Source organism: Stegastes partitus, unplaced genomic scaffold (genome assembly GCF_000690725.1).
Source record: "Stegastes partitus isolate 25-593 unplaced genomic scaffold, Stegastes_partitus-1.0.2 Scaffold101, whole genome shotgun sequence".
NCBI classification, from domain to species: domain Eukaryota; kingdom Metazoa; phylum Chordata; class Actinopteri; family Pomacentridae; genus Stegastes; species Stegastes partitus.
Genome location: NW_007577832.1, coordinates 599,889 through 614,015, shown reverse-complemented (window position 1 = coordinate 614,015; position 14,127 = coordinate 599,889). Strand labels below are relative to the sequence as shown.

General features: G+C 42.3%; 1 protein-coding gene across 1 annotated transcript in view; it reads right to left on the bottom strand.

The window, feature by feature from the left end:
* nrg3b (neuregulin 3b) overlaps positions 1-14,127 on the bottom strand; it is a 196,657-nt gene that overhangs the window by 35,173 nt on the left and 147,357 nt on the right. The gene's annotated exons all lie outside the window — the stretch shown is intronic.

Sequence of the window (14,127 nt, the reverse complement as noted above, 5' to 3'; positions counted from 1 at the left end):
ACATGGTGTCGAATGCCTGAATGGATGATAAACAATGCGAGATAATGACGCGCTTCGAGTAGTTTGGGGGTCTGTATCTCCAAAGAGGGAAACGGGAGCACAAGAGCTGATGTGTGTGTGTGTGTGTGTGTGTTTCAAAAAAGCGAGGAAAACATCTCAAAATGAACCCAGATGTGCGCGTCTGTGTGTGCGGATTGGCGCACATATGACAGCTATCTCAAGGGTGTGTGTTTATATCCTGTAGCTGGTGTTTGCATGAACAGAAGCTATAGACTCAGCGCATGTTTTCCCCCCACTGCTCCGGAGCTGTCTGTGACTACCCAGCTGCTTTTAACACATGTTCCAGTGGCAGAGAAAACACACCTCCGAGTCTGGAGGATGACGGAGGGGTGGGGGAGCTCTGCCTCATAACTAATCACCATCCTGCCTGTTAATTAGCGCAAAGAAAAATGGAGGATAGTTTCGAGTTGCGAGGGGAGGGGGAGAGAAAAAAAAAAAAAGAGGCTTCGAGGAGGAGATAAGCGAAGGGAGTGCGATGGCGTCAGACGAACTTTCGCTTACCTCCCGACACCTATGCATACCAGCCTCCACGTGTCGTCTAAAATAACGCCATAGGAGCGAGCACTGATGAGGCAGAGCGAAGTGCGACGGCTCACTGCAAGTGTCGAGCACTTATTGACTTGAATAACTCAAGGCTTTTAACCTATTTTTGGATGCATAGGATCTGTCTGTCAACGATAGTTTTAACGAGATAAATTGCGAAACGCAGACTTTTAAAGGGCAGACGGGTGACAAATTAAAGGAAACAGCAACATAAAGTGTCGTCGTAAGGTGCCAAAAGAGCGGCTTCAGTGAGCCTTGACATTGATTCTACAAGTCTCTGGAACTGCAGCGATAAGACGCCATTCTTCCGAAAGACATTCCCTCACTTTGTCTTGGAGAGCGCTGTCTAGCATCGATTGGGTTGAAATCTGGTGACTGCAAAGGCCACAGCATATGATTCACGTCATTTTCATACTCATCAAGCCATTCGCTGACCCCCTCGTGCCCTTTGGATGGGGCACTGTCACCCTGGAAGACACCGCTACCATCAGGATAAAAATGTTCCAACAACTTTGTATTGATTCGCAGTGACCCGTCTCTCCAAAGGGACAAAAGAGCCCGAGCCATGCCAGCAAAATGTCACCCAACAGCATAGCGGAGCCACCAGATCTCATCACTGCAGACGACAAGGGCTCAAGCCTTAACTTTAATTTGTCACCTGTCTGGGGATTAATACCAGCATCTGTTGACAACAAGTTGCAGCCACATGAGCAATTCTGTTGCACAGCTTCCAGCCGCCTTAAACTGATAGCAGCAAGCGTAATTTAAGTTTAAGGCTGAGCTTCATTTATGGCTTTGGAAGCAGCAGTTTCTAAGTTTTTACGAGCACTTTTCTAAACACTGAGCTCTGCTGAGTCCAGTCTTTATGCTAAGCTAAGCTACGTTGAGCAGCTCCTGGTTGATATTGTGCAGACATGACAAGGATACCAAATGCTCATCGAACTCTCAGCAAGAAATAAGTATAGTTTCCAAGAATTGTTCCTTTAGAACAGTGGTCCCCAACCACCGGGCCGCGGACCGGTACCGGGCCTTCGGTCATTTGGTACCGGGCCGCACAGATAGAATAAAAACGTTTTATTGGTTTATTTTTATTTCCAGCGGAGTCTGCAGGGTGTTTTATTTTGAAACATGACTAGCTCGTCTTCCCGTCACTTCCGTTTGTGCTCGTTTCCCGGACTTGACTGTCAGTTTTTATGCCCGGCTGCTAATCAAAGCCATCAGTCAAAAACAAACGTCTCAGGAGATGTGCTTTGGAAAGTGGGAGAGACTTAATACTGAGACAGAGAAAACGTAAACATGTTAAGCAATAAAAAGTAATTTTATTTATTTATGAAACTTTAAAAAAACAAACAAACAATTATTATTTGTAAGGTGCGCAATGACCGGTCTATAGAAAAATTTCTTGTTTAAAACCGGTCCGTGGTGCAAAAAAGGTTGAAGACCGCTGCTTTAGAACATCTTGGACCAAGGACCTTGAACTACTTGTCCATGACCTGTCGGGAAAATTAAGCAAATCTTGGCTCATCAAAGTTTTCTTTTCTACATGTTGTCTTTGAAAAACAAGTTCCTGTAAGTAGGAAAGAACAAAAAAAATCTAAAGGAATTGCTGACTTAAAGGTGACATACAGTCACCTGATAAAAGGTTTATGGCTGAACTACGCTGAACTGTCGGCTATACCCTTAGACCAGCTGTGAGGAGATAAGTATGGAAACACATTATACCTGCTACTATACCGTCACACGTTTTTTTTTTTTTCCAGCATCGGTAACACCTTTGAGCACATAGAACGATGTTATATATGGTAATTCCAGGTTATTTAAATTAAAAAAAGAAATGGCCTTGATTATGCGGTTTCCATAGAGCTGCAGGACTTTCAAAGAGGCCACGGCAAGTTAAAATCTGACAGGAGCAAAGAAATGCCCACAAACTGCTCGGGGCCCAGAGACTTGAGGCCAATTAGTCAATTTTGTAATTTTTAATACAAAGTTTTGACATGTTTTAAATGTCTTTGTTACAACTTTAACCAAGCGTAAAGATTAGGGTTATTAGTAGTCAGAATGGTCCCACTGTAATTGAAGGTAAGAAGAATATTCTTGACACAGTTATAATGGTCTCATGACAGCCAACCACATGTGACAGTTTAATATAGCCCTGCGATAGACCGGCGACCTGTCGAGGGTATTCCCTGCCTTCGCCCTGGGATAGACTCCAGCCCCTCTGCGACCCTAGTGAGGATTAAGTATAGATAATGGATGGACATAATGTAAACACACATCCTTTAAGGTTGATAATGAGGTCTGCCGCTCCATTGTTACAGTATGACAGGTTATGCAGCCAAAAGAAAGACACACCAACCAATGTCCACTTTGCTTTAAAAAAAAAGACATAATTGATGGATTTATGTCATTTCACAGTCATGAATATTCATAAAGGCTCCTTTGTGATCAAGACACGTGTCAATCTTACCCAAATAAAGTGTTATTAAGTTACCACTATTAACCATTTCAACCAGCTCCGGGAATAATGATCAGCTGGGTGAACCACAACATGCTGCTCAGGATCAGATACCGAACAGACCTTGTGGTGAGAGATTGTGTTCTCAGTTGAATAATTTAGCTTATCTTTATCAGTGATCCATACAGAAACGCGCAGTGAGGAAATAATGTGATTAGAATACAATCGTCTTCTTGCTTGTACGTCTCAGACACACACACATGTTGCTGCTGCTGCTGCTCTGGGAGGAACTTTTCCATTAATTCTACTCCAAAAAGAACCATAAACGCACTAATTTTCATGAATACTTAATTAATATACATCATTTTGTGCACACAGTCTACGCAGCTGCAAGGGCTATTTAAGTGTAAAAGGCAATATGTTTTTTAATGGCGCCTAATATATTCTGAACTACAGTTAGCTGAAATAAATTCATTTTATAGTTTTCTATGGGGACACATCGCTGCACTGAAAATTCCATTACTGACTTCACATCCTGTAGGGTTCAATATTAGGCTTTTGCCACTCAGGGAAAAAAAAAAAAAAAAAAAGCCAACGTCTTGGTATGAAAATCTTTCCAGCAGGATGTCGAGATTCATCAGGGCTGCACATGCCTTCACATGACTACAGCTGGCTAACTCAGAATCGCAGCACTTTACCATTACCACCCTTTAAATGTCAGCTCTGTTCGCCAAAATGAAATGAACAACTTTATCTGCTGCGTAAACACTCGCCTCGGAAATACTAGTAAACATAAGAGGGAGAGACGCTGCATGCTACTAAAACCTGGCACTTAATCTAAGCTGTTTGGAATGATTGGGAAGCTAACTGGAAGTCTCTGCAAATAATCTGAAACACAGATAATGTTGGACCGAACCAGTTTTTCCTTAATTACCTGACTTCTTGAAAATGACTTTCTTCAGTCCCACTATCAAAGGCAATCATTATTTGGCAGCGGGGGGCTCTCGGCACACTCAGTCGACACATTTATCACACTGCACCAAGTCTTTTGACTCGCTGCCACATTTCATATGGCACACCAACTGGTGCAGTTGATGTGGTTAAGTATCACCGAATTGGGCGTTACCCCCTCATTTCCATAACTTGACCTACAAGCCATGCATAATAAAATCTAGATTTGCATATGCATTGAAGCACAGATGCAATATGGCATTATGTTAATTGATAAATATTGAAATAAATTATTAAAACCCATTTACTGAGCGGGGCCCGGTTGAATGCTGTGGTGTTTTAATTTGCTCGCTTTTTTTTCCTGAGATACAGCACCTGCTGCAGTCCACGATACACTCCGGTTTTATCAAGTGTATAAATACGGCATAGGATGAGGCTGAGGGCACGCATCTGATTTAAGCTGCGTTTGCTTTCCACCGCAGCCTAATTTTTACCACTGGGAAGGCCAGGATGACTGACTAAAATCCATTTTTTATGAGCAGAAAAAGAGGAGACCTCCAGTGATCTAATTTCTTTTATAATAAGAAATACACACATAAACATATCACACACTCACACACACACACAGAGAGCGCCATCCCTGCTTCACTCTCAATATCAAAGCCTAATCAGTGGCTGACACTTCCCTCATTGTTATTGATAGGCTACGAGGAAAGAATAGCTGCGAGCTCGGCTGCAATCTGCCCCGACTGGTCTGAGTTAAAAAAATAAAACACAATATAAAGGCCAAAATAGACCAATAAAGACAGTCTTCTGCCTTTATCTCACAACCCATACATATTCCCCCATCTTTCTCCTGCAGCAGTGCAATGCAGCAGGGAAGGTGGGGTGAACATGATTTATGCCTTGAGCGAATTTGATGGATGTCTGTTACTACGCGTGAGCTGTTTACATACACGAGTGATATGCAGCTGCCAGGATGTGTCGGCGTTCGAAAAATTTACGCCAAGACGAGGCCACAAGAAGTAGCACTGGAGGGACAAGCTGAGAAACTTTTCCTTCTATTAAGACAACTGAGGATATAAACTTAACAGCAGCTGATAATTGGCATAATACATTTAAGCAGGCTTAATTACCTCGATGACAAAACAGACTATTAATAAGCTTTTTCATTTGCTGAGGACATGAAAGGCATGATCTATGATATGAAGCATTATAACACTGTGATTAAAATATAGATTGCCAGTCAAAGAGGTGCGGTGTCACATATTGCACATGCAAACACAACTGGAGCTAATTAGAGCTTCATTGGGCTCCTCACTAATGAGCCGCATTACCGTCGTAGTAAATACACCGCGAATAAAGTTAAGTAAGGTTATAGCGTCCTCGTTTCTTTCTGGATCTTATCCTGAATACATTTTGGTAAATAGTGTTTACAGTGTATTGCCATTTCTTGAGCTGTGCCCTGGTGTAATTGCCGCTGCAAAGTCCCCATTCTGCTGTAGGGATCATTACATTTTCATCAGCTAAGACAGTAAACAAGGCTGCTGCCTCATCCGTCAAGTACAAAAAAACAAAACACACAATCTCCCCATCGAGCGTCAAATATTTCAGGAAGCACCCGGGACAAAAGGGGGCGGCACGGCACACAATGTTCTGGTCTGGTGTGTCTTATCCACAATGCTCCAAGAAGTCATTAAGCTCTTGGAGGATGAAGACGTCCCGACTTGTTTGCCTTGCACATCAGCGGGGCTGAACGTGAAGCCGGGAGCTGGCACTGTATCACGCAGGAGTGCGCACTACATCATGACGGAGCTCCCAAGCTGTGAGTCTGTAACAGGTGCTGTTTCAAAGGACCAGAGATAACAGAGAGGAAGAAAAGGGTGAGGGGAGACGGACACAGTGAGCGAGGGGGTACGCCGCTGAAGGGGATATATTCCTCTTCATCTTCAGAGATTTCGTTCTCGCTGTCTCGCTCTGGATGTAACGTATGTGTGTGTGTGTGTGTGTGTGTGTGTGTGTGTGCGTGCAATCGCAGGAAAACACTGGCAGGCTGAGAAATTCTATTCTGTTTTGAAGAGAATAATACTTTAAGCTACGCTCTTGAGAACTGAGGGCGAGGTTTTATATATTTTTTTCAGGAGTCCATATAGGTTAAATATTCATAAGATTTGCACTTCTAACCCTGTACGAAACTAGACGTCTACATTATGCGCCGTTAACCCCTCACCCTCTGTAGGCATTGCCATTCCACTTCTAGCGATTCATAATTTAGAAGTTTAAAAGGAAAAATGTTTGAGTACTTCCACGCTGAACTAAATTAAAAGCAAACAAACAAACAGAAAGGAGTCCATTGTTTAGGCTGTTTGGAGCAAAAGCTTTTTTTTTTTCCTGTGTATTTTCTGAAGCCATTTGTCTTTGTGGTAAAATATAAGTGCAAAACAATTTTGGACAATTTTTTTTGGGAGGAAAAAATAAAAAAACGGTGCTTGCTTTTACTTTGGTTGGTCTTTTATTCAGCCTAAAGGAGCTGAAATTTTCTGTCAATTTTTACAGGCTGAATGGAGATATTAAAGTTGGGATATTACAAATAAAAGAATTTCTCCAATGCCACAAATTCTACTTTTACAAAGCTTCTACATTTTGAGTTTGGACTGCAGTTTAAGTATTCTTAATGTTTTGCTCCCTTCAAATTTGTTAATAGTGGACCAAATATTACATTTAAATGTAACACCATCGAAAACTATAAGCTCGATAATAAACAGGAAGTGAAATGATCCCCTTTTGGACGATGTCGACAAAATGCGAGTGTTTGATAGAGTTCAGTTCTCTTATTGCTGTGGGGCAGAAGCTGTTTTCTAGTCTGTTTGCTCTATAAAAGCAGAATTTATGGCAGATCTGTTGTATTGGATTGCATTAGATGTTACAGAAGTACCTAATAAAGTGACCAGTGAATGTTTTTACCAACTTGTGCTTCATTTAGTTAAATTTCAAGTATGACGGGATACAGACACAAGCTAAATAAGTCAATGTGATATAATTAAAAACAACAACATAATTAAATAATGGCAATATTTACTCCATAAACATCATGTGGTATTAATATTTCTAAGTTTTAGCTGCAACCTGTTCAATCAGAGGCAGTCAGGTACAACACACTTGCTGTGTTGTTTATAGACGTGTTGTTATTCAAGCTGTGAACGAGTCCGTACATCCATTGCTACGCTGCAAATGGGAACACCTAATGGCTGATTCAGCATGCATTTAATCCTCTGAACCCTGCTGGCGCGTTTGAGCGGCACGTCATCTTTGCAAAAAAAAAAAACAAAAATTGCCAAAATGATTATTTGTCAGAAACAGAGCTTTCTGTACAGGTGCTTGAAGTCAGCTGAAATGTGCAGGTCAGCTGGAAAACTTAATCGAATTTAAGTTTAATCAGGGCTGCAAGGTGGACCGGTGGTTAGCACTGTTGCCTCGCAGCAAGAAGGTTGCCGGTTCGCATCCCGGTGGGGGCACCGGGATCTTTCTGTGTGGAGTTTGCATGTTCTCCCCGTGCAGCGTGGGTTCTCTCCAGGTTCTCTGGCTTCCTCCCACAGTCCAGAAACATGTTGAGGTTAATTGGTGATTCTAAATTGTCCGTAGGTGTGAATGTGAGTGTGCTTGGTTGTCTGTCTCTAAGTGTAGCCCTGTGATAGACTGGTGACCTGTCCAGGGTGTCCCCTGCCTTCATCCTAAGTCAGCTGGGATAGACTCCAGCCCCCCGTGACCCTAGTGAGGATTAAGCGGTGTATAGATAATGGATGGATGGAAGTTTAATCAAGATATTTGACCAAGATCCCTTTGCTGTAACCAGATTCTGTTAAATTAAAACATATATATTGTATTATGAGTTTGCTACACTGCACAGAAGATATTGTTTTTGGTTTTTTTCTCAACTTCTAGCCACAGTTGTTTCCATACAGACTGAAAATGTGACCAAAAAAAAACAAAAAAAAACTGCTCGGAACTCAGTGAAGTACCAATTTGCCCAAATGTAAGCAAATATAGGAGAGAGAGAGAGAAAAAAAAAGCTATGCTGACTCCACATTCTGCTCCCTGTTGACAAGGACGGCGGTGTGCAGCGAAGGTGAGCCTGCAGTGTCAAGTCATTCTATTTATTTAATCATGACTTTGTCCCGCTTTGAGCTGGACACTTTCCAACGCGAACGATTTCAACCGTACTCGTTTGTGCGGGATTTCTACGCCGATAAGAGAGATAAACGCGCGACTATTTTGACTAAGATCATCCCTGTTACTTCAAAGATACCGAAAGGCTTATGAGAGCCATCAAAACAATATCTTCCCCAACCACCAGAGACATTTCTGTGACTTTTATTATTCATTAGGCTTCTTCTCCCTGCAAGTACTGCCAGTACCAGACAGCCACAACACATTCTGTTGGCTGCCTCCGCTATGATGCAGCACATTACAAATTTAGCAGGGGCGTTTGAACTGTACCTTGAGAGGACATAATATGATTATTAAACAGTAATAAAGAAAGATGACGAGAGAGGGGGAAAAAAGAAGCAGAAACCCCAAAGGAGTCCCTGATAGTCAAGGAGTGTAAAAGCTTATCCTCCCTGATATCATTTACATGCCCCCTTTAGGACTTGGTGCCAATGAAAAAGTAATTTAGTTCAGCTGTGTTGTTTCAAATCTCAACAGTGGATGGAAAAACGCAGTCACTCAACGCTGGAGGAGTTTTATTTGTGGTGAGCCTGTTACACTCAACTTTTACAGAAGGTGTCGAGCATCGTGGCAGCATCGCCACAGCAGGAGCGAGAGTGACCTAAATAATTCATGGCTCTCTGGTAATGGGGTAGGTGAAGATATATGCAACATCGTAGTCTTGTCGGGAGACATCATATAAAATAGGGGCTTTTGTCTTTGAGCTGGTGAACCTGGAGGAGTCATGCAGATCACTTGCATTTCACACGGATGAAACATGACTGGAGTGCATTTAAATCTTGAATACATTTAGAACGCGAAGCTGGGAGCGAACTTGTGCACGTTTTACAGGCATTTGCTTTAAATGCTTTTAAATATGCGTACATGACAATAGGCGGGGGGAAAAAAAAAAGTTATCCAGTATGACAACTGTTCATGTATGTTACATCATCGCAGTGAGTAAAAAAACCAAAACGCTACAACTGTGCTCATTGTTTGGTTATGAAATCTCTGCCCCCATGTCGCGCCGTATTAATCTCTAGTTTGTTTTAATGCAAGTAGTAATGATAGCGCGGACTGATAGCGAGAAGAAATTACCTTTAAGTGCTTCGGTTTGTAAATAAGCGAAGTAACGTCTCTCGAACATCACAGGGCGAGGAGGATGTTTTGCTGTAAGACTAGCAATTTCGTCTTAAAGGAAAAGGCATTGCCATTAAAACATGATTATGCTGTGATTATACGATGCGAGCGCGCAGGGAGGGAAACCGTGATCTTTCTTACAGCACACTCGACTAACACTTGACACAAAAGTATCAACGTTTCTTCAAACATTGTCATTATCGGGCTCGGCGGGAGGCTAAACATTAACCTCTGTCATGGAGCCCGTATACGTGAGCTCACCTTTCTTTTATGTGAGATTGATTCCCTGCAAACTGGTTCACCTGTTGTCGTCCTTCTACCCACAGAGATAGCGAGAGCCGTGTCTGGTTTTGTGAATTACAGGACGCATTCTTGTGTTTTCCACTGTCGGTTGGACGAACAACGTGAGAATAATATTTTAACAACATCTCCTAGGACTTTGTGGAAATTGTGGAAGGCATTTTCACTGTATTCCAAACAAATTAACAGTGAATCAAGGGAGTAATCAGCAGATTATTCGATAATGGCAATATTTAGCAGCGACGAGGGTATTTTCACTGTTCATGTGACAATGTGATGAATGTCAAATCACATTTGCTGCATGAATTTAGTCATGTGCCATCCATCCAAACGGGCGGAAAACACTGACTGCAGATAACCCTTAAGAGCTGCAAGTAAATGCTACTATCATGTGTGCAGGATTATGCTGTGGTTTCCTCCATAAACATCAATGAAATTAGTTATGCCCATTTTCCCGTTCCTCGCCTTGCCCTACATAGTACAAATCTGGCTCTGGTTTTCATGTATCTGGGGGATCATTCTGTTCTGTGATGCATAACAGAGTGCAAAAGCCACGCAGCCACGTAGCTCCAGGTGTTAACACAGATCTGCATTCATATCAGGAGCTCATCAAACAGGTCGAGCTGAGTTAACTTTTTGTCTGCCAGTCGCTGAGCTGTGCTTTTTTTATTCTTACTTGTGAGCAGGAGCACTGCAGTTTCTTTCTTTCTTTCTTTTTTTTTTAGCTTTGGGAAAAATGATTTTCTGTAAAGAAAGAGGTCACTGCTGCCTTTTGTGCCCAGTGTTTTGGATGCTGCTGACATCTGCCTCTACAACCCTAATCCTGTCGGCTACATCCAGCATGATTGAGTTCAAATCATTGCAAATGCTAATGGACTGTACACACACACACACACACACACACACACACACACGCACGCACGCAATTACAAATACCCGACCGCACACAAAGAGTGCACGACACAGTCGAGGCAGAGCTTTGTCTGCAGATGAACTGTCTTGAAGCCAAGCCCTCTGGCTCAGCTACAGTATCAGCTGCAAAAGACGGATTAGGGTCCTCTATAGCTACTCTCACACCGAGGCACAATGTAATAAGGTGAACGTGGATGTGTGCGTGGGTGTGCCAGAGAGGAGAGGGCACATCTTAAAGCGACTGCACACAGCCACCGTGCCTTCTGTGCGTCGGATGCGGTATGTTTGCTTCTGCAAGCTGCCTACAAGTGTGAGAGGTTTAGAGGAGTGTGCTCTGATAGAGATGACTGGAACAGCTTACACTGCTCTCTAACAGAACCCAAACAAGTGTCTAGGGGGGGAAGAAAAAAAAAAGAGATTGCTCCCATTGTGATCAATCTGCCTTAGCCAACCAGCCTTGAATAGATGGTCACATTTCTTCACCCTTGCAGGCAGGCGCCACAATGCAATGCACTGTCATACGCAATGAATGACACCACAGCTTGGCTAAAAATCTGTTATTAAACTGCTATTGTTGCAGGCGTCTTTGTAATTATGTCCGTACAATATCTCACAGCATAATACTGGCTGACTGCATCCTCGATGCTTCCAAATCATCAGTGTGTGTAAGTAAACAACATGCTGTTTATAAGAGCTGGATTTAGTCGGTAACCCGTGGTTACCTGGTAAACACTGTCAAACTCTAATGGCTGATTGAATTATGGTTACCACAAACTGTGACCTTCCGGGGGCGTCGCAGCAGCTTTAAGCTTCGAGAGCCTTGACAGACTAAACAGAGTCAACTTTAAAAGGTCTGTTGCAGGCATTTTATGAAACGTATAAATATGATACGATAACGTGTTTGGTCTGATGTGAGTTTTCTTCATTGACCTTCATTCAGAAATACAGAATCTATGGATATGGACACGTGTTGGACACAAAATGGCTCCTGCGTCACTGAAAACTGATTCTGCTCAAGTCATTAGCAAGCAATACATTTCCTAATGCTGCTACCTGTATTCACCGTGCACATGACTGGCTAATGTGTCTCACTTATTGAGGGATTTCAAAATCATATCTCAGAAGACACATTGATTCCTTTAAAGGCACCATTTATCTTAATTTATGCCAATATGAACCTGCAATTAGGGCACATCAATACGTTTGTATTAGTAGATGTAGTTCTTGTGCTGCAACTACATGGGCCACACGTGGCCATCGAACAGGCCGGGCGGTTCTGGCACCGTGTGGTTCCTATCGCACCTCCTCTTTTCTTCATATGGGATGGAAATAAAGTAACGCTGGTCGATCAAAGGTCTGTAAAGCAGAAAGCCCTCCACAATAAGGATGTGAGCCTCCTCCTCCTACTTGTGGTCGGACTTCAGGACAATCTCTGTATTCAAGGTGGTATTAACCCCATGAAACTTCACCGGGTTCTCCAACAGTTACACAAAAACAGAAAAGGGGGTCAAGTTGCAGCTACAATCCAGGTCCAGTAGTAACAATCTGAATCTGGTCAAGTCAAAATCTAAAAAGTGTTTTTAAACAGGTGTAGCTCATCCACCCATTTCACGTGTGCTTTTAAGCATTTTAACATCATGTTAGGAGACCATTTAACATTCTGTCTGAAAGAGCAGATCCCAGATAAATAGTTTGTAGCCATAATACACTCATGCGGTTAAAATTAACCACACTATAAGGAGGTCAATGCTTTGGCACAGCACAAAATCTGAGCCCCGAGATCCAGCTGGAACACATAACAAATAACAGTCCTTAGGCAATGAGAAAACAAAATCCCCCTAAAAGATTTAAGAAATGGATTTCATTCACATTTAGAAATGAAAAACGAGGCAGCAGAGCAAAATTATAGCCGCAATGCTAACTGGAAGAAAATTGAGCCGGAGAAATAACCTCACAGTCTCACCGCAGATGTCAAGCGTATGGATTTTCTGTGTGGACAGTGATCTATATTTACTATACACTCTAAATACACCAATATTTTATGATTTACCTATTGGTGAGTTTTTGTGTGAGTAAAGGCTATTTTTTAGCTCGTGGACAGCTATGAATTGGTATTGATTAAATTCTAATTCAATTCCCCTCGTTTTGCTGTTATTGCCAGCAGAAGCTGAGATGCACCGCCTGTCTAGGCAAATGTAGCTCCAGCACAGAAATAGATGACCTCTGTTGCTTTAATTACCCTTGATCCCATGCTGCTTGGTCAGTGAGGTCTTTATGACTTGCTGGACTATATTATTTACATTCATTAGCATTACGGATGAGATGCTGGCATATTAAACTGCAAAAAAAAAAAAAAGTAATTGCTTTCAGTACAGATACAACAAATGACACTTCACACCTAGCGGATGAGTCACAGCTTATTTTTTAGGGAAATTACAACTTTTTAGAGGAGGGCAAACTAGTGCAGATGATTCACTGCTCATTTGTTTCACTGTCCAAAAAGCACGAGCAAAATACGCCCAAATCCAGCATCTGTCTGAGGGGAAGCTGAGCTCCAACGACGCAGTTGTCAGTGGATGTGCTTCCACGTTTAGCCTTTGGTTAAATTCAGTATATCTCTCTCAGTCACAGTTTGGAATCGTGGCTAAAAGGATGAACACGAAAATGATGGGCAAAAGAAATGAAAACGAAAGGCTGGGTGACTCTGGGAATTATAAGAGGGAAACCGTCAACGTGGAGTGCATCAATGTCAGTCAAGCTCCATCCCCAATGATGGTGGCTAATTAGATTTTCCTATGCTCAACAAATCATGCTGATAGGGAGAAACATTTTGCAACTCAATAGCCAGCTGACATGCACTGATAGCATTGTCAGCGGAGTCAGCTGTGCTGCCTGCTAACGTGGTTCGAGCGGAGGATTACGGTTGATGCTACAGATGCATGTTCTGTTTACATGCACCGGCAGGTTCTGTTGAGGGAAAATCAGCTATGATTAGAAGTGAATGAATGAATGGATGAATTACCTCAGAAATTACAACTATGCAAGCCTGGCTTCACCCTCAACTTGTCGCATGCTGCAGCTTTGTCAGGACCCCCCCGGCGTCGCATTTGAATGCAGCGGTTACCATTTAGCGACATTATTCAATGTGCAATGCAACACAAAAGACCTTTAAGAGTCGGTGAATGTCAGAAATAGAAGCATGAGTCCATAGCCAAGCATTCTCTGAGAGAGGCACTGTCGCTCCATTTTAGGTGAGGAAAGGCTTGTCTTGTGGTTGATGTCATGAAGCTCGTGTTTGAAGCTAAATATGGTCTCATCCTGACCGTAACCGTAAAGTTTTGGTGCCCAAACTTATCCAAACATTTGTCAGTGAAAGAAAAAACAGAAAGAATCATCGGACAACAGGTCCTTAAACTCTTGGCCTGAGATGTGTAGTTCCATCAGAAAACATGAGCTTAAAAATCAGGATAGTTAATAAAAATCACTTCATTCTGTATCTTATAAAAATTCCCCCAAAATAAATCACTTCTATTAACCAGATCATGTAAACAAACAGAAAT